A 477-nucleotide genomic window follows, 5' to 3' on the forward strand; every position below is an offset into this window, starting at 1 on the left:
ATAGTATCGCACTATAAACTTTCCATAACACAATATTAAAAAAATTTCGTAATATCGAATTAGAAAAATTTCATATTACCATAAAAAAAAACACTCCATAACATATTTAAAAACGTTTCATAAAACCATATCTAAAAATAATCATAATACCACATCAGAAATATTTCATAATACCAAAAATGCTTTTCGAAGAGGAGAGAGAGAGACCATTTGCAGAGAGATGGACTCTTTGCCGCCAGAGACTTATATACCGGGAGTCTAAGGCGGCCATCCCAAGAAAGAGCTTTTCTCGTCTGCTGAACTGAGTAGGCTTAAGGCTCTCTCTCTCTCTCAAAAAAAGAGAGAATTTCTCTTTCTCTCTTTTGGAAAGACATCCTCCCCCCTTCCATCTCTCTCCCTCAAAAGACATCCAGAAAAAAATGGTGTAGAGGGGGAAAAATGACAAAGTTAAATTTCGTACATTCCTTAAGGAAACAA

This window comes from Palaemon carinicauda, chromosome 12, assembly GCF_036898095.1.
Source record: "Palaemon carinicauda isolate YSFRI2023 chromosome 12, ASM3689809v2, whole genome shotgun sequence".
NCBI lineage: Eukaryota > Metazoa > Arthropoda > Malacostraca > Decapoda > Palaemonidae > Palaemon > Palaemon carinicauda.